The sequence below is a fragment of the Solanum verrucosum genome, unplaced genomic scaffold (assembly GCF_900185275.1).
Source record: "Solanum verrucosum unplaced genomic scaffold, falcon-dt-bn FXZP01000164.1, whole genome shotgun sequence".
In the NCBI taxonomy this organism is placed as follows: Eukaryota; Viridiplantae; Streptophyta; class Magnoliopsida; order Solanales; family Solanaceae; genus Solanum; species Solanum verrucosum.
The window spans coordinates 824,999-849,135 of NW_026020388.1; positions in this window are offsets into that span (position 1 = coordinate 824,999).

A 24,137-nucleotide genomic window follows, 5' to 3' on the forward strand; every position below is an offset into this window, starting at 1 on the left:
TTAATTATCGTATTATTTTGTTGAAAAAAATAGGTTTCACTAGCGAATGGTTGTGTCAACCTTAGTCGCCACTAAAAATCACTCATAATCTTTAGTGGCAATATTTTGGGATTTTGTGGCGACTATTGTTGCCGCTAAAGGTCTAGTTTTTTCATAGTGAATCCTAGTTGGCAATGCTTAGGTAGAAGGATTAGTCCCACGTGGCTTGCCATGTCACTAAAAATTTGAGGTGTTAACTCTTGAGGGTATTTGTAATCTCTTGGGATAACGACAGGGGCATTTTTTATCCCAAAATATAACGAAGGGTATAAATGGTCTATTTCGCATAGTTCAGGGGCAATTTTGACTCTTTTTCGAAAAAATATAGGTGTTTAGAAGTGCTAGTTATATGATAGGAAGTTGCACTGCCTCATATAGCCATATCTCTGCATTTCATTACAACTTACGATTTTGGATCATGACAATTTAGTACTTATGCATTATCCCTTAAAATAATCCCATAGCATTAAAGTAGGATATTAAGGGGTAAATAAAAGGCTTATACTTGCTTATTTGTGTAGATATTGTGTATGGTCCATCAATAAGTTATATAGCCCATTTGATTGCCATGATCATTTACCCTAACTGTTGATGAATAAATATACCATTATAAGTGTAGCAAAATATAGATTTTCCTACCACTATATTAGACGGATAGGGTTATCTATCAAACATATAAAAATGTTCATCATCTTCTGTAGATATTGGACTCTGGACAAAGGTAATTCATCCATTCTGTGAGAATTTCCACAATCAACAACACAAACATGATAGTTATAAATTTGTTTCTGCAAAAAAATAAATCTTGTAAGTCGATTAGAGATTGAAATACTAAAAAAGGTTGTTTTACTAAGTTAATCAACAATTTAGATGGTTATCCAAAAAATCAACTTCATGAAAAATAACAAATGGAAGTCGATTAGAGATTGTTTAAAATCATTGTGCAAATGATGACTATTTAACTTCAATTGAATGGTTTGTGTTATACAATTTGAAAATAAAAATAAGATGTTTGCTAGTACTTCAATTGTTTGTTCGATTTTTTAACCGAGCATATAGAAACAAACAAAGAGAAAAGTAAATATATACCGGAATAGATTTTGATTCAAAAGTGATAAAGTATTTTTTTTGTAAAAAATATAACCTTTTTTATCTCTTATTTTTTGTTTTTTAACAACTAGTGCAGAGCACCTGCATTGTACGTGTGTCCCATGTTAATTTTTGACGACTCATTTTAATGATATTATAAATTCAATAAAACACAATTGTGTAATGCGTAGTAAAAAAAGTGATCCTAAAGAATATAAGTTCATTTTGCAAATAAAAAATATAGGTGCATAAAGCTGCTGGTGAAATAACAGGAGGTTGTTGTGATGACCCTCCGGATCATTTTTCTTTGTTTTCCAATCTTTGCAGTGTTTAGAGCTTTCATGTAGTGAAAACAAGTCATTTATGACTTACTGGGACTGTCAATGTAGTCGTCAGGTAGATCGTTTGGACTTTGTGCAAGTTTTCATATTTTAGAACCTTTGAAACTTGAATGGTTGACTTTAGTCAAAAGTGTAAGAAGACGGTCTTAGAACAAAATTTTGACAATTTCATCAGCTCCAGAAGGTCCATTTTAAACTAGGGGCATGGTTGGTTCGGGTCCCGAGACTTCTGGTGTGAGTTTGTCCCATTAGGCATTTTAACTTTAAAGCTTAAGCCAAGGGTTGTATTTAGTCAACATTCTTGGTAAACGTGGTCAGATGAGAATTCTTTCAGCGCAGTTAGCTCCGGGATGTTAAGTTTGGTCTAGAACGACCTTTCGTGCGGTTCCCTAGGCTTCCGATCCCATTTTGAGCCTTCAAGTGTTTTTAGCTTAAAACGAAACTTTGGTGTGGGACCCACTTTTCATCGAAATGACCTTGGATAGAAATTGGATGGTTCTGTTGAGTACAGTATGATGAATTTGATGGGGTAGCATATTTCGTTTGCGCATACGGAGTTCCGAATGATTCCCCAACACCCCGTTGAAGAATTCAGAGTTGGAGAAAACCAGATGAAGTGCTGATATCTGGTGGAGGCTTTTAGTGACTAGAAATTAGACTTTTAATGACTTGAAATAGCCTTTTAGATACTGGATTTCTGCTATTTATATAGAGAAATTGCAACTTCAGTTGTTATTTTCAATCAACTATTACTCCCTCGTCTCAACTCAGAGTGAGGTGATTCGATGTCCAGTATGATTGTGGAGATTTTGGCTACGTGGTGGAGTGATTAGACTGTGTTGGGGAACCCCCGTTTGAGATGAATTTGATCTCGAAGTTGTTATCCCTCTTCTTCTTAGTGCTTAATTTGTGAATCATTTGCATTTGCTATGTTTGCTATTTATGGGCCTCAGATTGTGTTAAATTTTGGAACACAAGCTCGGTAAGGTGTTTAAGATCTTTTGATTGAGTCGATTTCAGAATTCGCAACGAGGGTGCCACATTCTTTTTTTGACTGAATGTTGGGTCAGTTTCCAATAGTCGCGATTTTAATGTCAAAATGTTCGTAGTGACATTATGATCAATAATTTGATAGTTTTGCGATGTTTGGAGGCGTTTCATATGCGGTTAGATTACGAAGTGTTAGGTACGTGCTCCTTTTTCTACTTGAGATATTAGAGGCATCTAGGATGTGCTCAGATTTTTCTTGACTAATAGGCGCATTGACGCCCTTTCATACATGTTTTTGGTCTTTCTGGTGCCCTGGGAGTTTACTGGCTGGGTAGGCACCCCCATTATTGGTTACTCATTATTCGAGGCTATTACTTCTTATTCGAGGTCGATGCTCACGGTTCCACTCTGTTATCTCTAGTCTGAGGCTGATATTAACGGTTCGAGGCTGTTATACCCAGTCTGAGGGTGATGTTTTGCCATTCGAGGCCGTTACCTTTTGCTTGACGTTTGGATGGTTAGTGATGGTTATGTTGGTCACTCTGCATTTATATGCATTGCATATCACCAGTACACTTGTTTGTTGTTTGTACCCTCTGGTTTATGGGGGCCGATTGGTTATGTTTTTTTGTTTGTAGCTTTAGGCTTATGGGGTCTGGTTAGGTTATGATTTGACTATATTTTATTCTCTACTATTGTTTTATTGTTCTTGGTAGGTTTTGACTTTAGAATTGTGGTTGTGGGTCCTCCTTACACTGGTAGCTGACTTAGTATCTTAGTTGCTTGCGATTAGGTTATTGTCTTGCGATCCATGTACATTCTTGTGGGGTGTAGTAGGTGTCATCATGACCTGAGAAATTGAGTCATGACAGTTGCACTGCCTCATAAAGCCATATCCCTGCTTTTGATCACAACTTATGATTTTGGGTCATGACAATTTGGTATTGATGCATTATCCTTTAAAATAAAACAATAGCTTTAAAGTAGGATTTTAAGGAGTAAATATAAGACTTATGCTAGCTTATTTGTGTAGATTTTCTAATAGTTATTGGGTCACGTCCATCAATAAAATATATAGCCCATTAGATTGTCGTGATCCTTAACCCCAACCCTTGATGTATAAATACACGATTATGGGTGTAGTAATCTGCAAAAATGAATCTAATAAGTCTTCTATACTAGTATTTACCGATTGAAATAAAAAAAGGGGTGTTTTGACTAAGTTATTTCTATAATTAAGATGGTCATCCAACAAATCAACTTCATGAAAAATAACAAATGGAAGTCGATTAGCCATAGTAAAAAATAATTGTGCAAATGACGAATATTTAACTTCAATTGAATAGTTTGTATTATACAATTTGAAAATAAAAATAAGATGCTTGCCAGTAATTCATGTAACATCTTGATAATTGAAAGAACTAGAAAGAGCTAGAATTAGAAAGAGTGATTTTTGGAAATAAGAAAAATCTAGAAATTTGACAAGAGTTAAGTTAAGAATGAGTTTTGGGTCGACTTAAAATGACCATAGCTCCTGGCTCAGGATGATTTAGGTGTGTTTCCAGATACCGTAGGAAATATCTTTGAATTATCTCTCTAACGCCACTGAGTTTGCATGATTTCGAGTTTGTATGAGTGAGATATGCCCATTTGAAGTTGGGTTGTTTGGATAAGGAAAGTCTAAACCGGATTTTAGAAGGGCATTATCGTCTTTTCCATACCCTATTATTCTAATTTCGTTTTTGGTATTTAAGATGGGGTCTAAACTGATAGGATTCAGTGTACGCTTTATCAAAAAGGATTAGGGTTTTGAGAGAAGAGAAAATAAGAGGAGAAAAGAGGAGAACGAGCAAGAATCGTCAAATTCTTCAAGAATCGCTTGTGGATTTCGTCAAGGGGTGATCCCTACGAGGTATGTGAGACTTTCATAACGTTGGGTTCGTTCTCCCACGTGCCAAACATATTTATTTTAGCGTGAATTCATCCTAAAAAGATTGGAAGTTTGAATGTTCTTGATGGGTGTTCTTGAATTGCTTTCGTTCTTGAATTTGGGTTGAGATTGAGGAGTTCTTGAGAGTTTAATGTCGATTATTAGAGATACTTTGAGTTAGGTTCTTGTGTATATGTTTTGGGTACCTGAATCTAAAGAAATATTGAGAAAAAGAATCAAAAATAAGGTCTGAAAAACGAGAGGAAAAATTTGTCAGATTCGCCTAGGGAATGCTGGCGGCAAAAACGCTGAGGCAGCGCACCAGCAGTGCGCCAGAAATGAGCTCCAGTCACTTAGGGGCTGGCGCGGTGTGCCAGGAACGCGCCCTGGTCATCTTCCCCTACCCGTTTTTCATCGTTTAGACCGTTTAAGTCCTTCTAAAGTGTACTAACACTTCCTATTGATTCTAACTACTCCAAATGACTTCTAAACATCTAGAAATCATCCAGAAACATGAATCCTAACCTTGAATCCATAAATTCAAATTCAAGGAAAGTTAAAAGCCAAGTATAGAAAGTTCATAGAGTCCTTTTAAGAAGCCTTTTGCAAATGTTTTAATCTTATTTTAATACTTGAGTTTTGAGTTGAGTAAAGAGTAAGAGTAAAAGTTCATTTCTTCAAAAATTATACGGGAACTAAGTATTCCTAAGAGTTAAAAATGTTTTCACATTTGGGCAAGAAAGGAAACACTGATTTCCAAGAGAGCTTTTAAGTTAAGTTTTGAGTAATTATCTCAAACCAAATAAAAAGTTTTATATTTAAAACATATGAGCTGAGTACATTTTGGGAGTAGTATTGTGCACCGATATGGGGACGCGAGTTCATAATAACTCAAGTCTCCATAAACCTGTAGCCATCATATGTAGAAAGGGTCATACTTTTTAGATGATTCCTTAATGTTTTTTAGCATAGACTAGTGGATCCACTTAGTTAAGGTGTTCTATATGACGACAAACTATAGGGCAGTTCTGGCAGCGTGGGCAAGACATTGTATCATCACTTAGGCTCATAGTGGTGGTTATCTGTTAGAGAAACTCTCACAGTATTTTATTACTTTATTATATGAGTAAACTGAGTTGTTATTGTATCTCTTTAATACATTAAGTTACCAATTATCGTTTTAAATGCTTTGTATAAACTGCACCATTATTGTTGTTTTTACTTTGCATTTGAGTTGAGTATTATGAGATGAGTAAAGCCAATGTAAGTGTTCGTTTCAGATTCCTTTCAAGCTTATGTCATGTTTAGTTTTCCCCTCACATACTCGTAAATTCAATGTACTGATGTCATTTGGCCTGCATCATTTTATGATGCAGACACAAGTAACCAGGATCAGCATCCAACGCCTCGTTGATCCAATTGAGCACTCAGAGTTAGTTGGTGAGCCTCGTTGATTTTCGGAGGACTCCTTTTACATTGATTTAGTATTTCAGTTGTTAGGATGATCGGGGGTCTTGTCCCGACATCCCTCTTTATTTTACAGGCTTCATAGACGAGTAGTCAGAGTTCTTTAGTCTTGTATTTAAGATGTTTTGCTACAAGACTTGAGTTGCCATCTATGGCTAGTTTGAATGTTTATCCTTAAACGTTTTAAGTTTATTTGAAACAGTTGTTTTTAAAGTGCATTTGAAATCCTTGTATGATGCTTAAAGTCTTCCGCTAAGTAAGTAGGGTTAACTTGGGGCCATCAATGATTCTCAAGTTCCAGTCCCGCCCAGGGTGTAGGCTGTAACATCCGACAATTTAAAATGAATATGAAGAAGCTTGAAATTGGAAGTAGTCATTTTTGGAAAAAAATTCAGAATCTGGAAATTCGGCCAAGTGTGGAAATCAGTGAGTTTTTGGCCAACTTTGAGCAGTCATAACTCCTAGCTCAGGATGATCCAGGAGTAGTTCCAGTTATGTTTGGAAATCCCTTGGAATGATCTTTCCAACGCCACCGAGTTTGCTCGATTTCGAGTTCGTATGAGCGAGTTATGCCCTTTGAAAGTTGGGCAGTTGGCAGGGAGTCCGTCCGGAAATTTAAGGGCATTTTGGTCTTTTCACAAATCATTTCTTTTGAGGTTATAGTGTTGTGTTAGGCTGATTGTGGATCATTTTTGTTTCATTTTTAAAAGAGTAAGAGTTAGGGTTCTTGAGTGAAGAAGAGAAGAAGAGAGAAAGAAGAGAAGAAGAAGAAGTGGGAGCTAGGGTTGTGGATGCAAGACGTTTTCTTCATCAAATTTCTTGGGGAATCTTAGTAAAGGTATGGGAATTCTTTATCTAGGGCAAGCTATCACCCTAGAGCCAATGGTTTTCAACTTTTCCAAAGTTTGTGAAAAAGCCTAATTTCTACTCAAACTCATGGGTTCTTGCATGAAACGATTTCAAATGATAAGTTATGATATTATTGATGTTTATTTGATGTTTTAAGATGAAAAACTCCATGAATCCTTGTATTCTACAAAACCCCAAAATGTGTTTATGAAGTGGGTCTATTTCTATAAATTCAAAGTTGATGGAATTATGTGTAAAGTGAATTGTATTGATATCTCTTGTGTTGTTTAATGTTTATTCATGATTAATTGTTGATAATGGGTGAATTAAGGGTGGTAAGCCTTATGAGTGAAGTATTGGTGATTGCTTGGATTTTTGGTGATTTTGGCTATGGCTTTGAATTATGGTAAGAAAGCTTGAACTCTCTTTATTGAATTAATTGTTGTTGGTAGGTTGAATCCACCTTTGGTGGAAGTGTTATATCTTGTTCTTGTGTGGTATTATTGTGAATTGTAGCCATGAAGGCATTGGGGAAGTTGTTGCATAATGTTGGAATATTGTATTATTGTGAATTGAGGCCATGAAGGGCATTATATGAGTGTTATTGTATTGTTATATTATTATATATGAATGAGGCTATATGTAAAGTCCTATATGAAGATATATGTGAAGGTATGATGTGAATGAGTTTTATGTGATCTTGTGATGATCCTATGTAAAGTGTATAGCATTGTGAGTTAAAGTATGATTTCTCATGATGTATATATGAAATGATGTTGGATTATGAAGTATCCTTAAATGAAAATGTTGTGACTTGGTTGGTAGACTAAAGTGTCCCTCCTTGTTACTTAAAGTCTTGAATGCATGAAAGTGTGAAGTGGGCTAGAACTAAGAAATCGTGCCCTTTCTATAAATGCTAAAAGAGGAATTCTAGGCCAAGACTTGAATTGGCAAAACTAAGAAATGGTGCCCTTTCATAAGTCTAGCTTTCCTAAGTAAATGTAAAACCATGAAATCGGTAGACCTAATGGTGGTAGCCCTTCTCATGTGTGAAATGATGAACCTTGGACCGGTAGGCTTAAGGCACCCTTAATGAAAAATCGGTAGGCCTAAGGCACCCTTCCAGGGGGATTTAATGAGCTATCCTTAATGAACCTTGATCGGTAGATCCTTGTGGTGCCCTTCTTGGTAGATGTGCTATGGGTCGGTAGACCTAATGATGGTGCCCTCTCTAGTACATACATGTGAATGAAATTACTTTATGGAAACTAAGGCTAAGCACCGAGTGGATATAGTTAAGATGGTAGCTCTCCCGAGTATGAGGCAAGAGTACAATGAACATCTTTGGATATCCCCTAAACCATGTGCCTACATGGGATGTGTCCTAGTTCTACCCTTGGCAAGTAGAACACCTTCTACGGTGTAGGGTTTTATGACACCGGATTCCATGTCTAGCTCGCATGGTCTATGTCGGTTAATGCCTATTCCCATCATGTGGGATGTGCACTCTAGTTATTGGATAGGTTCTACAACGTGTAGGTAGTAGTATGGGATGCTATCTACACATGGCACGAGTAGGCTTTGAAAATACTAAAGTGAGTTCCCTAAGTCTAACGACTATTATGTGAAAGTCCCCTTATGTGCTTGAATGTCTCCAAAATGGTTTCTTAAAGAATGTTGGTCTATTGATGTTATGTTGTAAATGAAATGTCCTTATCTAAGGTAATCTTGAGGAACACTTAAGTGTGCTTGAAGAGGTTGTATGGGCGGTCACTTCTTGTCTTACTCAAGTGTGTTTTAAGGTTATATTAGGTAGAGGTCCTATGGTAATGAAATGGCATGTGTTCCTTTAAAGTTAAGCATGGGTTGTATATGAATATATGTTGAGTATGTATACGGTTGGCTATGGTTTTATATGTGAACATTGACTTAGTATGTTATATTGTAATGGTAAATTTCCTTATCTTTGGTAGCCCTTAGGAACACTTAGGTGTATATGAAGAGATTGTATGGGCGGTCACTTCATGTTTCACTTAAGTGTGGCTTTGGGTAACTTGAGATAGAGGTCAAGAAATGATGAAAAGGCTTACTTGTCAATTATGTTCATGTGTTGTACATTGGTACTAGTTGTGCATGATGGCTTGTGATATGAAGCATGATAAGTGGTAAGTTCACATTTGGTGGCCTTAGGATGATGCTTTAGTGTGGATGGTGGTATGGGACGTTATCCATACATTGCACAAAGTGTTGTCCAAGGGTTACTTGAGGTGGATGGTTTAGGGTGAAGGAATGGGTTATGTGTGGAGTATGTGCTAAAGTGGTTAATGACTTGTATGTTGGTTATGGTTGGATATTGTGACTCTTATACTTGTATTTTTTCATGAAGTTTTACCAAATGGCATAAAAGCATGTTTCTCCAATAAACATCCCTTTTAGCATGTTTTTGCATGGCTTCCATACTTAGTACTTAATTGTGCTAACCCCTTTCTTTCCCTTTTTGGACTAAAGTGTAGGGATTTGGAGATGATGACATGTCATGGCTATTTGATAGGTTTCTAAGTGTTGAAGATGAAGACTTGGTGAGTCCTCATATATTCGAGGACAATAGCCCATATGTTCTTTTATGTCTTTTTAGTATTGTTTAAGTTGTGTATGGGATTAGTTCCGAATTTTGTACTCTAAAGTATTAGATGGTTTTGAGACATCATGTATAAAGTCTAGAAAGTCTTCCGCTTGCTATATATATTTTTTTTATGAAATGTTTTCTTGGTAAAGAAAGTTTTAAATTCCTTATGGTTTTTTGTGTGTCTATGCGATGAATGAATGCTAAGAGACTCGTATTAGACCTCTTCGAGGTCGAGTACGCCGGTTACGACTAGGGGGTGCTCCCGGGTCGTGACATAGGCTCGGGGCATGATAAACTTGGTATCAGAGCACAGAATTCAAGAGTCCCAGGGATTCTATGAAGTTGTGTTTGTAGAGTCCTAGCTATCAGTGTAAAGGGCGCCACATCTATAATTAGGAGGCTACAACACTTAGGAAATTACCTCACTTCTTTCACAATCATTTCGTGCGTTATAGTTTGATCTCTAAAGAGTTTCTTCTAATTCATGCTTGTGCGTGTGTTTCGGTTAATCATGCCTCTACGAAGAGCTGTCCGAGGTTGTCCTACTAGGAGGAACGCTGAGGAGCAAGGGGTACCTAATGCAATTGAAGTGCAACCCCAAAGAGAAGTCACGAATGCTGAGTTGAGGGAAGCAATCCGAATGTTGAGCCAACTTATGACTAACCAGGTTGGTCAACAGAGAGGGGCTCGACAGGAAAAGGCCGATACTTTGAGGATTCGAGATTTTCTAAGGATGAATCCTCCAAGTTTCACTAGTTCAAGCACTACCGAGGATCCAAAGAGTTTTGTTAAGGAAATGGAAAAGGTATTTTAGGTTATGCACATTGCCGATGTTGAGCAAGTAGAACTAGCTGCATATTAACTAAAGAATGTTGTTAGGACTTGGTTTGACCAGTGGAAGAAAGGTAGAGTTGAGGGAGCACCACCTGCATCTTAGGCTTGTTTTGAGGAGGCCTTCTTGGGGCGTTTCTTTCCTCGAGAACTGAGAGAGGCCAAGGTACGAGAGTTTCTCACCCTTAAGCAGGATTCACTAAGTGTTCATGAGTATATCTTGAAGTTCACCCAACTTTCCCAATATGCTCCGGAGATGGTTGCGGATGTGAGAAGTAGGATGAGCCTTTTTGTTGCTGGGTTGTCTCGTCTATCAGGCAAAGAGGGAAAGGCAGCCATGCTAATTGGGGACATGGATATAACAAGGTTGATGGTCTATGTGCATCAAGTTGAGGAAGAGAAGCTGAGGGATAGAGAGGATTTTAAAAACAAGAAAGCGAAGATAGGGAATGAGTTTGGGCAGCAAAGAAATAATGTGAACCGGTCTTCTTTCCAACAAAAGTAAAAGGGACCTGCTCCATCATCTGCTAGTGCACCTGCACCCAAAAACAAATGTCAGTACAATATTCAGAATTCACAGCACTTCAGGGATAAACTTGCCCAATCTCAGGGTAGTGTGGCACAAGGAGGTAACTGGGCTCTTGTTTGTGCTAAGTGTGGTAGGACCCACCTAGGTAAATGCCACGATGGCTTCACAGGTTGTTTCAAGTGTGGACAAGAGGGTCACTTCATGAAAGAGTGCCCTAAGAACCGGCAATGTAATGGAAATCAGGGCAATAAAGCCCAATCCTCATCAGTTGCTCCACCAGACAGGGCTGCACCTAGAGGAGCTACTTCCGGTACTGGCAGAGGGGCAAACCGCCTCTATGCGATCATTAGTCGTCAAGAGCAAGATAATTCTACAGATGTTGTCACTGATATGATCAAAGTCTTTACTCTTAATGTTTATGCTTTTCTAGACCCAGGAGCGAGTTTTTCTTTTGTGACTCCTTATGTTGCAATGAAATTTGATGTTCTTCCTAAGAAACTTTGTGAACCCTTTTTTGTTTCTACACCTGTTGGGGAGTCTATTCTAGCTGAGCTAGTATATAGTGATTGCGTCATTTCCATCAATCACAAGAGCACCATGGCTGATTTAGTTGAGTTAGACATGGTAGATTTTGATGTCATTCTAGGTATGGACTGGCTTCATGTCTGTTACGCCTCCGTTGATTGTAGAACTCGAGTCATTAGGTTCCAAATTCCTAATGAGCTAGTTATAGAATGGAAGAGTAGTTCAGCAGTACCTAAGGGTCGTTTTATTTCGTACCTTAAGGAGAGAAAGTTAGTTTCCAAGGGTTGTGTCTATCACTTAGTCCGAGTTAATGACTCTAGTGTTGAGATACCTCCAATTGAGTCAGTTCCAGTTGTGAGTGAAATTCCAGAAGTCTTTCCTGATGATCTACTCGGAGTCCCTCCAGAGAGAGAAATAGACTTCGACATAAACATTCTTCCCGATACTCATCCTATCTCCATTCTGCTATATAGAATGGCACCAGCAAAGTTGAAAGAGTTAAAAGAGCACTTGAAAGATCTCCTTGATAAGGGTTTTATTCGACCAAGTGTCTCACCTTGGGGCGCCCCAGTCTTAATTGTGAGGAAGAAGGATGGTTCCCTTAGGATATGTATAGATTATCGTCAGTTGAACAAGGTTACCTTCAAGAATAAGTACCCTCTTCCAAGAATTGATGATCTGTTCGATCAGCTTCAGGGTGCTTCTTTTATCTCTAAGATAGACCTCAGATATGCCTACCATCAGTTGAAAGTAAGGGAATGCGACATTCCAAAGACAACATTCAGGACCCGTTATGGTCATTATGAGTTTCTGGTTATGTCGTTTGGTTTAACCAATGCATCTGCAACATTTATGGACCTTATAAATAGAGTATTCAAGCCTTATTTAGATATGTTTGTTAGCGTATTCATTGATGACATACTAATCTATTCGAGGAATGAGGAAGATCATGTTAGCCATCTAAGAATAGTTCTCCAAACTCTAAAAGATAAGGAGTTGTATGCTAAGTTCTCTAAATGTGAGTTTTGGCTTGAGTCTATGGCATTCTTGGGACACATAGTTTCCGGTGATGGAATTAGAGTTGACACTCAAAAAATAGAGACAGTGCCGAATTGTCCTAGACCCACATAACTGATATTAGGAGTTTCTTGGGGTTGGCTGGATATTATAGAAGGTTCGTAGAGGGGTTCTCATCTATTTCATACCCTTTGACCAAGTTGACTCAGAAAATAGTGATGTTTCAATGGTATGAAGCTTGTGAGAAAAACTTTCAAGAATTGAAAAAGAGGTTGACTATTGCCCCAGTATTGACCTTACCAGAAGGTACTCAAGGTTTTGTTGTCTATTGTGATGCGTCTAGAGTTGGTTTGGGTTGTGTGTTAATACACAATGGCAAAGTTATAGCTTATGCCTCCAGACAATTGAAAGTTCATAAGAAGAATTACCCAACCCAAGATCTAGAATTGGTTGTTGTGGTTTTTGCTTTGAAATTATGGCGACATTATCTTTATGGTGGTAATGTGGATGTGTTCACCGATCACAAGAGTCTTTAGTATGTATTTAGTTAGAACGAGATTAATCTCAGACAAATGAGGTGGTTAGAGTTACTCAAGGATTATGATATGAGTATCCTCTATCACCCTGGTAAGGCTAATGTTGTTGTTGATGCCTTGAGCAAGTTGTCTATGGGTAGTACCGCCCATTTTGAGGAAGATAAAAAAGAGCTAGCAAGAGATATGCATAGGCTTGCACGATTGGGAGTTCGACTAATGAATTCCACAGAAGGAGGAGTAGTGGTGATGAATGAGGCTGAATCATAATTAGTGTCAGAGGTAAAAGAGAAGCAGGACCAAGATCCAATTTTGCTTGAATTAAAGGAAAATGTTCATAAGCAAAAAGTATTGGCTTTTGAACAAAGGGGAGATGGCATATTGAGATATCAAGGTAGGTTGCATGTACCAAGGGTGGATGAACTCCAAGAGAGGATCATGGAGGAAGCTCATATCTCCAGATATTCTATCCATCTGGGTTCCACAAAAATGTATCATGACTTGAGAGAAGTATATTGGTAGAGTAGTATGAAGAAGGGCATTGCAGAGTTTATTGCTAAGTGTCTGAATTGCCAATAGGTTAAAGTAGAGCACCAAAGGCCCGGTGGTATGGCTCAGAACATCTAAAATGGAAGTGGGAGATTATCAATATGTATTTCATCACAGGTTTACCAAGGTCTCACAGGCAACATGATTCTATTTGGGTGATTGTTGATAGAATGACAAAATCAGCCCACTTTTTACCGGTAAAGATTACCTATTCAGTAGAGGACTATGACAAGTTGTATCTTCAAGAGGTAGTTAGACTTCATAGGGTGCCAGTTTCGATTTTATCAGATGGAGGTGCACAATTTACTGCACAGTTCTGGAGATCTTTTCAGAAAGGCTTAGGTTCAAAGGTGAACTTGATTACTTTTTTCATACTCAAATAGATGGTCAAGTAGAGCGCACTATTCAGACTTTAGAAGATATGTTGAGGGCCTGTGTGATTGACTTCAAGGGTAATTGGGATGATCACCTGCCTATCATTGAGTTCACTTATAACAATAGTTACCACCCTAGCATCCAAATGGCTCCTTATGAAGCTCTTTATGGGAGAAGATGCAGATCTCCTATTGGATGGTTTGAAGTTGGTGAAGATGGGTTGCTACGACCAGACTTAGTGCATCAATCTATGGAAAAGGTGAAAGTTATTCAAGAGAGGTTGAAAACAGCGCAGAGTCTTTAGAAATCCTACAATGATGTTAGGAGAAGTGAGTTAGAGTTTGAAGTAGATGATTGGGTATACTTGAAAGTTTCACCCATGAAGGGTGTTATGAGATTTGGTAAGAAGGGGAAGCTTAGTCCCCAGTATATTGGCCCTTATAGAATATCCAAAAAGGGTTGGTAATGTAGCTTATGAGTAAGAGCTACCCTAAGATTTAGCAGCAGTCCATCCGGTGTTTCATATCGCCATGTTGAAAAAGTGCATGGGAGATCATTCACTTATCATACCAACTGAAGTTACTGGTATCAAGGATAGCTTGTCTTATGAGGAGATCCATGTTCAGATTTTAGACCGCGAAGTTCGCAAATTAAGGACCAAGGAAGTAGCATCAGTCATAGTTCTTTGGAGAAATCAATTTGTTGGGGAAGCTACATGGGAAGCTGAGGAGGATATAAAGTAGAGATATCCACATTTCTTTGAGACTGGAGAAATTCCAGACCAAGGTACTAATTCTTTTCTTAGTACACTTTAATTTATATACTTGATGTGTTAGATTTTCTTGTTTGGTATTTGAGCTGAATGTTAGATGTTACACCCTTAGCTTACTAAGAGTAATATCATTCGAGGACGAATGTTCCAAAGGGGGAGATATTGTAACATCTCGCTAATTGAAAGAAATAGAAAGAGCTAGAACTAGAAAGAGTGATTCTTTGAAATAATAAAAATCTGGAAATTTGACAGGAGTTAAGTTAAGAATGACTTTTGGGTCAACTTCAAACGACCATAACTTCTGGCTCATTATGATTTAGTAAGTTTCCAGATACCTTAGGAAAGATCTTTGAATTATCTTTCCAACGCCGCTGAGTTTGCAGGATTCCAAGTTCGTATGAGTGAGATATGCCCATTTGAAGTTGGGTTGTTTGGATAAGGATAGTCTAAACCGGATTTTAGAAGGGAATTATGGTCTTTTCCATACCCTATTATTCTAATTTCGTTTTGGTAATTAAGATGGGGTCTAAACTGATAGGATTCAGCTTACGCTGTATAAAAAAGGTTAGGGTTTTGAGAGAAGAGAAAAGAAGAGGAGAAAGAGCAAGAATCGTCAAGATCTTCAAGAATCGCTCGTGTATTTAGTCAAGGGATGATCCTTACGAGGTATGTGAGACTTTCATAATGTTGGATTCGTTCACCCACGTTTGAAACATGTTTATTTCAGCGTGAATTCGTCCTAAAAAGATTGGAAGTTTGATTTTTCTTGATGGGTGTTCTTGAATTGCTTTCGTTCTTCAATTTGGGTTGAGATTGAGTAGTTCTTGAGAGTTTAATGTCGATTATTAGAGTTACTTTTAGTTAGGTTCTTGTGTATATGTTTTGGGTACCTAAATCTAAAGAGATATTGAGAAAAAGAATCAAAATTAATCAACTTAAGGTCTGAAAACGAGAAAAAAATTCATCAGATTCACTTGGGGGAATGTTGGCGCAAAGCACCCCCGTACCACCAGGAAGGCAGGGGCGGCGCGCCATCAGTGCGCCAGAAATGAGCCCCAATCACTTAGGGGCTAGCGTGGCGTGCCAGGAACGCGCCCGGGTTGTCTGCCCCCACTCGTTTTTCGTCGTTTAGCCTGTTTAAGTCCTTCTAAAGTGTACTACCACTTCCTATTGATTCTAACTACTCCAAATGACTTCTAAACATCTAGAAATCATCCAGAAATATGAATCCTAACCATGAATCCATAAATTCAAATTCAAGGAAATTAAAAGCCAAGTCTAGAAAGTTCATAGAGTCCTTTCAAGAAGTCTTTTGCAAATGTTTTAATCTTGTTTTAAGAATTGAGTTTTGAGTTGAGTAAAGAGTAAGAGTAAGAGTAAAAGTTCATTTCTTCAAAGATTATGCGGGAACTAAGTATTCCCAAGAGTTAAAAATGTTTTCACATTTGAGCAAGAAAGGAAACACCGATTTCCAAGAGATTAAGATAAGTTTTGAGTAATTATCTCAAACCAAATAAAGAGTTTTCTTTTAAAAACATATACGCTGAGTACATTTTGGGAATAGTATTGAGCACCGATATGGGGATGCAAGTTCATAATAACTCAAGTCTCCATAAACCATGTAGCCATCATGGGTTGAAAGGGTCATACTTTTTAAATGATTCCTTAATGCTTTTTAGCATAGACTAGTGGATCCACTTAGTTGAGGCGTTCTATATGACGACAAAGTATAGGACAGTTCTGGCAGCGTGGGCAAGACGTTGTATCATCACTTAGGCTCATAGTGGTGGCTGTCGATTAGAAAAACTCCCACAGTATTTTATTACTTTATTATATGAGTAAACTGAGTTGTTATTGTATCTCTTTAATACATTGACTTACCACTGATTGTTTTAAATGCTTTGTATAAACTGCACCATTATTGTTGTCTTTACTTTGCATTTCAGTTAAGTATTCATGAGATGATTAAAGTCAAGGTAAGTGTTCGTTTCAGATTCCTTTCAATCTTATGTCATGTTTAGTTTTCCCCTTGCATACTCGTACATTCAATGTACTGATACCATTTTGCTTGCATCATTTTATGATGCAGACACAGGTAACCAGAATCAGCATCCAACGCCTCGTTGATCCAGTTGAGCACTCAGAGTTAGTTGTTGAACCTCTTTGCTTTCTTGAGGACTCCTTTTACATTGCTTTAGTATTTCAGTTGCTAGGATGATCCGGGGTCTTGTCCCGACATCCCTCTTTTTTTTAGAGGCTTCATTGATGAGTAGTCAGAGTTCTTTAGTCTTGTATTTCAGATGTTTTGCTATAAGACTTGAGTTGGCATCTATGGCTAGTTTGAATGTTTTTCCTTAAGCGTTCTATGTTTATTTGAGATAGTTGTTTTAAAGTGCATTTGAAATCCTTGTATAATGCTTAAAGTCTTCCGTTGAGTAAGTAAGTCAGGCCAAGAGTTCGCTTGGGACCAACAATGGTTCTTGAGTGCCAGTCCTGTCCAGGGTGTAGGCTCGGGCTGTGACACTTCAATTGTTTATCGGAGTTTGTAACTGAGCATATAGAAACAGAAAAACACAAAAGTAATTTTACACCAGAATATATTTTGATTTAAAGTGATAAAGGTTAAAAAAAATTGTAAAACAGATAATATTTTTATCTCTAATTTTTTGTTTTTTAACAACTAGTGTTGGGCACGTGCGTTGCACGTGTGTCCCATATAAATTTGTGTAGACTCATTTTAATGATAGTTTACATTCTATGAAACACATTCATATAATGAGTAATAAAAAATGTTATCGTAAAAAATATAAGTTTATTTTGCAAATAAAAAATTTAAGTTTTTAGAGTTGCTAGTGAAATAACAGGAGGTTGCACGGCCTCATATAGCCATATCCTTGCTTTTCATCACAACTTGTGATTTCGGGTGATGATAATTTTGTACTTATGCATTATACTTTAAAATAATACAATAGCTTTAAAGTATGACTTTAAGGAGTAAATATAAGACTTATGCTTGCTTATTTGTGTAGATTTTCTATCAATTATTAGGTCAGGTCCATCAATAAGTTATGTAGCCAATTAGATTGTCATTATCCTTAAACCTGACCCTTGATGCATAAATACACCATTATGGGTGTAGTAAAAGATAAATTTTCTTTCAACCACATTAGACGGCTAGGTTTATCATTCCAACATAAAAAAATGTTCTGCATCGTGGATATTGGACTCTAGATAAAGTGAATTTATCAACTCTATGAGAATTCCTAACAACCAACAACACAAATCCTCATAGTTATAGATCTAGTTGTGCAAAAAAGAATTTCGTAAGTCTCCCTATTAGTATTTATAGATTGAAATACTAAAAAAAGATTGTTTTTTACAAAGTTATTTCTATAATTTAGACGGTCATACAAAAAATCCTCTTCATGAGAAATTACAAATGGAAGTCGATTAGCCATTGTTGGAAATCATTGTGCAAATGATGAATATTTTAACTTCAATTGAATGGTTTGTATTATACAATTTGAAAATAAATAAGTTGTTTGCTAGTACTCCAATTGTTGATTTGAGTTTGTAACCGAGCATACAGGAACAAAAAAAGACAATAGTAATTTTACGCTAGAATAGATTTTGATTCAAAAGTGATCAAGGTTGTTTTTTTTGTAAAAAAGATAACCTTTTTATCTCTTATTTTTTTTAATTCTTAACAACTAGTGTTGGGTACGTGTGTCCAATGTAAATTTGTGTAGACTCATTTTAATGATATTTTATATTCTATGAAACACATTCGTGCAATGAGTAATAAAACATGTATTTGTAAAAAATATAAGTTCATTTTGCAAATAAAAAATATAGGTGTTTAGAGTTGCTGGTGAAATAATATGAGGTTGCACTGCCTCATATAGCTATAACCTTGTTTTTTATCACAACTTGTAATTTTGGGTCATGACAAGTTTGTACTTATGCATTATCCTCTAAAATAATACAATAGGTTTAAAGTAGGACTTTAAGGAGTAACTATAAGGCTTATGCTTGCTTATTAGTGTAGATTTTCAAACAATTATTGGGTCAGGTCCTTGAATAAGTTATATAGCCCATTAGATTGTCGTGATCCTTATCCCTAACCCTTCGCGTATAAATACACAATTATGTGTGTAGCAAAAGATAGATTTTCTTTCCACTACATTAGATGACTAGGGTTATCAATCCAACATAAGAAAATGTTATGCATCTTCTGTGGAAATTGGACTCTGAATAAATGGAATTCATCCATTCTATGAGGATTTTCAACGACCAACATTACAAATCATGATAGTTTAGATCTGCTTCTTCAAAAAAGAATCTCGTAAGACTCTGATACTAGTATTTATAGATTGAAATACTAAAGAAAGGTTGGTTTACTAAGTTATTCTATAACTTAGATGGTCATCCAAGAAATCAAATTCATGAAAATAACAAATGAAAGTCAATTAGTCATTGTTGAAAATTATTCTGCAAATGATGAATATTTAACTTCAATTGTATGGTTTGTATTATACAATTTGAAAATAAAAATAAGATGGTTACTAGTACTTCAGTTGTTTATTGGAGTTTGTAATCGAGCATATAGAAATAGAGAAAGACAGAAGTAATTTTATAACATAATAAATTTTCCAAAAGTGATAAAGGATTTTTTTGGTAAAAAAGATAACCTTTTTATCTCTTTTCTTTTTAACAGCTAGTGTTGGGCAAGTGCATTGCACACGTGTGCCCCATATAAATTTATGTAGACTCATTTTAATGATATTTAAAATTCTATAAAACATATTCGTATAATGAGTAATAAAAAATGTAATTGTAAAAAATATAAGTTTATTTTGCAAATAAAATATAGGTGTATAGAGCTGCTGGTGAAATGACATCAGGTTGCACTGCCTCATATAGCCATATCCTAGCGTTTCATCACAATTTGTGATGTTGGGTCATGACTATTTGACACTTGTGAATTATCCCTTAAAATAATACACTAACTTTAAAGTAGGATTTTAAGGAGTAAATATAAGGCTTATGCTTGTTTAGTTGTATAGATTTTCTAATAATTATTGGGTCAAGTCTACCAATATGTTATATTGCCCATTACATTGTCATGATCCTTAACCCTAACCCTTGATATATAAATACACCATTATGGGTGTAGCAATATATATATTTTCTTTCAAACACATTAGACGGCTAGGGTTATCTATCTAACATAAGAAAAAATAATTCTACATCTTTTGTGGATATTGGACTCCGGATAAAGGGAATTTATCCATTCGGTGAGGATTTCCAATAACCAACAACACAAATCTTGATAGTTATAGATCGGCTTCTGCAAAAAAAATCTCTTAAAGTATCCTATACTAGTATTTACCGATTGAAATACTAAAAAAAAGGTTGCTTTACTAAGTTATTCCCATTATTTATGTCACGACCCGAGAATATACCCTGAACGTGGTCGGCACTCGAGAACCATTGTTGGTCCTCAAGAGAACCCTCATCCTAGCTGACTACAAGCGGAGGACTAACTCAAACATACAAAAGCTTAAAACTGAATTGAATTTCACTGAACTCAAATACTCAACCGTTTTAAAAGTCTATACAATACTCAAAATACAAGTAAATACAGAAACTCCTCAACTCTGTCTATCTATGAAGCCTCTACTATTACCGAAGGATATCGGGACAAGATCCGCGACATCTCAAAACTACTAACCGTAAGATAAAGGTGAAATCCTCCGAAATATAAAAAGGCTCACCAAAGCTGACTGGAATATCACATGCCCTCAACGAAACACCTATTGATGATCCTGAATACAAGTATTTGCATCATGAAATGATTTCATGATGCAGGCCAAATGCCTCAGTACATGGAATGTACGAGCATGTAAGAGGAATTCTAAAGCATAAACATAAGCTTGAACTGATGGAAAACAAACATACTTACCTCTTCTCAACTCACTCAACTAAATTCAACTTAGAGAAATAGGGCTCAATTCAATAATAAGATACTCAACTCAAAGAAATAGGGCTCAACTGAACAATAATATACTCAACTCTGTGAAACATAGTTCAACTGTGGTTACTCAAGGGTAAAGCAACAATAAAAGATGCAATATCTTGAAAGCTTTTTAAACAGTAGATAATACTCAGTTGTATGCAAAAAATACAATAATAACTCAATTGTATGAAAATACCACAATAACTCCTATTTGTATGTTGAAATACAAAATAACTCTGTTTGGGTGATTCTTTAACCGACAACCATCACTATGAGCTATGTAATGATACATCATCTAGCCCACGCTGCCAGAACTGTCCTATGCTTTGGCGGGGTATAGAACCTACTAACTAAGTGGATCTACTAGTCTATGCTTAAAAACAATAAGGAATCATCTAAAAAGTATGGACATTTCTACCCACATTGACTACATGATTTATGGGAAGTGAGTTGTTAGAACTCTCCCCCATATCGGTGCTCAACACTAATCCCAAAATACACTTAGCTCATTATGTTTTAAAGAAAACATTTCCTCTTCCTCATCTTTGAGATTATTACTCAAAAGGTTTCTCTAAAAAGAGATAATGCTGAAAACTGCTCATGAACTCTTTTGGAAATCGGTGTTTCCTCTTTTCTTAAATGTAAAAACATTTCTCTTGGGAATACTTAGTTCCCATATATCATTTTAAAGAAAATGAAACTTGACTCTACTCTTCCTCATAATCAAATGCTTAAGCCTTTAAACAAATTATGAATAATTGTAAACGACTTCTCCAAATAAAGTTCATGCCGAATTGTGGACGTAAACAACTCAATTCAAGGTTTCCAATAACCATATGCAGAACTCAATAATTGAAACTCAATTACTCCAGAACCCAAGGACTAAATGGTACTACTCATCTCCTAAATGCTCGACTCATAAGGTTCATGCGAAATTATGGGCATGAACTACTCAACTCAAGGACCTTTATGGTAACATGTAGTAATCTCATGACTAGGAATATAATTTCAAAAGGGTTAGGAACATCAATACTCAAGACTTAGAACTTGAAGATACTACTCCGCTCAAAGAAACTCAACTTATGGAGTTCATGCAGAAATTTATGGGCACGAACGACTTGACTCAAGGGTCTACGTAACAATATGGAACTCGTGTATACGACTCCTCTAATTCTCATACTTACTTCCTTTAAACTTAGCTCAAATCGATAGTTGATCTCCAATGATTCACGATTTGACTCAAAGACTTTCTTGAACTATACTCTTAACTCTTTCTTGAATTTGAATTATGAATTATGAATTCAAGAGTTATGATTCATAATATGAAGGATCTCGACAATAATGTAGACTCATGCAAACATTCTCCTCATTCTCATACCCACTTACTCGAGTCTTGATACAAGTTATTAGAAGTTGTAGAAGACTCGTCAAAAGGGCTCAAAGGAACTTTCTCAAAATGTTCGGAACAACTTGCAAGACTTAACTCTTAGCTCTACCTTGAATTTGAATTATGAATTCAAGGTTATGATTTATGATAGGAAGAATATCGTGATGATTAAATGAGTCTTAGATAGTTAATAATGAGAAACGGTTGAAAAACAATGTCTGAGGAACAAGTCTGCGATACGGAGATAAATTATAATATTTGGTCGCAAAATAATTTTTGAACAGTGGAGTCCGCGTTCTCTCCGTGACACGGACAGGGAAAATTCACTCTGAGGAACAGGTCGGCGACGTGGACCTGGTACCTTATTTTCTGCCGATCTTTTCTTACTCGTTTTTTTACCGTAATTCACCTAGAATCGAATGGTTTCTTTCCCAATCACTTTGCTTCGAATACTCAACTTATGTACATGATAATCTACTCAAAACCACCATCAATTCACTAACTTTTATCTAAAGAACTCATCAAACCCATCCTAATTCAAGAATGGAAACAATACTTTCAAGAACTCAAATTCTTCAGCTTTAAGAATGAAACTTCGCTGAAAATAACATGATTGGTGTGTGGGTGAATGAACCCAACACTATGAGAAACTCACATACCTTAAAGAACTAGGTTATTGGCAAAATCTTGAATTTCTTGATCGAGCGATTGGAACTTTGAACTTTTTCTCCTCTTTTCTCTTCTTGAACTTTCTTCTAAAACCCTAAGCGTAATTAGGATCTGTGAAAACTGAACCAAATCAGTTTAGACCCCTAAATATTACCATATTTCATTTTAATCTGATTTGGTAAGGAAAAGACCAAAATACCCCTCATATTTTTGAGTAACTTTCCTTAAATGGACAGCCTGACTTCAAAAGGGCATATGCCCCCCATATGAGCTCTAAACTTAGCAAACTCGGTGGCGTTGGGAAGATAATCCAAAGACCTTTCATTTGATAACTTATGGGAAACCTAACTCATCTTGTATTGAAAGTTATGGCCATTTGAATTTGACCCAAAATTTAAAAGAACTTACGAATAACTTGAATGAATTCTCTTTAATTCTTCTTGGAATTCAAGGTGCTACATCTAGTGACCTTACCACTTACGAAAATTTTAAATTCCTCGGCAAAATCCTACTCAAAACGAAGGATGGCTCGAGTCTTAGTTCAAAACATTTATGGGTGTTACAATATCTCCCCCTTGGGATCATTCATCCTCGAATGACGGCTAGACTGGGTATGGAATGGGGTTACTCTTATCATCTCTGCCATACCAACTAGAATTGCCCGCATTCCTATTCGAAACCAACTAAGGGATCTCATTTAGCTATTTCTCATAGAAAAACGTCATCCTCCTCTTCCTCCTCATTTATAACCTTAGACGGAATTATCACACTATCATTATCACGATAGGATCACTAACCATCTCTTTCTAACATTACTCCATTACTAAAAAGACCTCTGAAAAGATATCTCCCATACTCTTTGGAACTCATTACTATCTCATTCTCGAACACTTGACTTGATTTCTCATCTTATCATCTCTACCTTAGGTCTAAAGCTGACACTTGAAAGCTTAGGACCTATTCCATAATCTCTAAACTGGTGTACATCCTATTTTACTCTAACACTCGGGAGAAAATTATCTCATGACTACCGAACTATCCATAAGCAGGTACTAAGACCTCTTTATAAGGTGTTTCTCTTAACCTCTTCAAATTACATACCACCTCGGTACACCTCTTAATGCTCTTGTTACTCATTGTTACTGAGCCACACTTCACTGCCCTTATCTAAAGGTTAGGGTCTCTCACTTGTACCACTCATATTTATTGCAGCTAATATCTCAATTTCTCACCTTCTCTATGTTAAGTCTTCTAGGTCAAATATCAAGACTAACATCATCACCCTCAGGTTGCCATTCTTTTGGTCATGACACTCATCTCAAATTAAAGCTTAATGTTTATTACTAAACCCGAATATCAATATTATTGCTCGCTTACTATACTAACATACAACTACTGGATACAAATTCAGAAACACTTGTCCACTAGGACCTTATGACAAGTAGTCAATCCTTACCTCTTAGTCTCTACACTCACAAATTACCATCATGTTGCACTTCACAACTTAAATACTATTTACTCACTTACTGCACATTATATCTTAAATTGTTCTATCATCCTCTGAATCTATGGGGCTCCCCCCCCTTCAAAGTTCATAAGC